The sequence below is a fragment of the Myotis davidii genome, unplaced genomic scaffold, assembly GCF_000327345.1.
Source record: "Myotis davidii unplaced genomic scaffold, ASM32734v1 scaffold1578, whole genome shotgun sequence".
In the NCBI taxonomy this organism is placed as follows: domain Eukaryota; kingdom Metazoa; phylum Chordata; class Mammalia; order Chiroptera; family Vespertilionidae; genus Myotis; species Myotis davidii.
This window is the reverse complement of record NW_006289407.1, coordinates 25,442-27,319: the sequence shown is the minus strand read 5'-3', so window position 1 is coordinate 27,319 and position 1,878 is coordinate 25,442. Positions and strand designations below refer to the sequence as shown.

Here is a 1,878-nt window from a genome sequence, read left to right as displayed (position 1 = left end):
TGTCTGTGTCCATGGGCTATGTAGTCCATGGGCTACACAAGTTCCTTGGTTGACCATTTCCCACCCATGCACCCACCCTCGCATTCCCTCTAAGAATCCACATTTGATTCCATGCTTCAATGTCTCTGGATCTATTTTGTTCAACAGTTTATTTTGTTCCTTAGATTCCACATATGTGTGAGATCATGTGATACTTATCTTTCTCTGACTGACTTATTTCACTTAGAATAATACTCTCCAAGTCCCTCCACGCTGTGTCAAAGGGTAAGAGAGTCTTCTTTTTTACTGCTGCATAGTATTCCATGGTATAAATGTACCACAGATTTTTTTTATCTACTGATGGGCACTTGTGCTATTTCCAGATCTTGGGTACTATAAATTGTGCTTCTATGAACATAGAGGTGCATACATTCTTTTTTATTGGTGTTTCAGGTTTCATTGGATATATTTTTAGAAGTGGGAGCACTGGGTAAAACAGCAATTACATATTTAATTTTTTGAGGAAACTCCATAATGTTTTCCATAATGGTTGCACCAGTCCACATTTCCACCAACAGTGAACAAGAGTTCCCTTTTCTCCACATTCTCACCAGCACTTGTCATTTGTTGATTTGTTTATGATAGCCATTCTGACAGGTATGAGGTGATACCGCATTGTCATTTTAATTTGCATCTCTCTGATGATCAGTGACTTTGAGCATTTTTTCATATGTTTCTTGGCCATCTGTATGTTTAGTTTGGAGAAGTATCTATTCAGGTCCTTTGCCTGTTTTTATTTTTTTTTGGTTTTGTTTTTCATGTATATTTTTTGTTTTTTTTTTTCTGTAAAATGTCCCAGTTCTTCCATAACTTATAAACATGATTTATACCGAGGAGTGGATGGGAAAGTGGGTAGAGGGCAGACCTGGGATGGGGAAGCTCCTCTTGCTGCCCCCTTGGGGCAGGGCCCCAAGATCTTTGGGGGGGTGTGTGGCGATGCCCCAACACCTCTCTGAGGTTGTCTGGCAGCCTCTGCCCCTGGTGCTCAGAATCTGGCGTGCCCCTCGATTCCAGAACCCCTTCTGGGCCCCAGGTCCACTGGACACACAGTCCCCGGTGCTCCGAATCCTGAAGCGCCCGTGGTTCTAGAATTCCCCCCTCAGCTGCTGGGGTGATGGTCCCCTCCTTTCCGCTGCCCCCCTGACCACCAAGGAGGGAGGGAAGGGAGAGGAAGGGGCGCGTAGGTCTCCCCTCTATATGGGGGGGGGGAAGCAGGGGGAATCTCAAGGAGGAAGGGAGTGGGAGGCAGGAGCCAGGAGGGGCTCAGCCGATGGTGAGGCCAAAGCCACACTGGAACTTGTTCTTTCGGTGATTCAGGAAGGCCCCGAGGGCCAGCGTCAGAGGCAGGGACGGGAGCTTCTTCTCCAGCGTGGCGCCCATGATCCAGTTGCTGTATACCGAGCCTTTGAAGAGGAGGTTGGCCTTGGGCAAGTCCAGCTGGTACCCGAAGGAGACGCTCGTGTCTTGCATCCTTGTGCTGGCCTCAAACTCCACACCTACCTGCAGCTGGTCACTGGCTTTGTGGTAGTATGTCGCATGCATGCCCGCCTGGCCCAACGTTACTGTTGCCAACCAGTTGTTCAATGTGTATTTCCCAGCTAGAGACATGACAGTACCCTCCTCCCCAGGCCGCCGGTGGTAGACCAGCTCTCCGCCCAGTGCCAGACATGGCGTGATGCTCTGGAGGTAGTGGGCCTCGAGGATGCCTGAACCCACCAGGACGCCTGGGTTCCCGAGGGTGACGGCTGCTGTGAAGTCAGAACCCCGGTACTCCCCATCCACCTGCCAGTTCATGAACTTAGACTGCTGGGTCTGGATGGCCATCTTGGACCTGAGGCT

The 1,878-nt window shown here is 49.8% G+C and overlaps 1 pseudogene; it reads right to left on the bottom strand.

The window, feature by feature from the left end:
• Positions 1 to 801: 801 nt before the first annotated feature.
• The window catches only part of LOC102767103, a 3,924-nt pseudogene continuing 2,847 nt past the window's right edge, over positions 802 to 1,878 (bottom strand).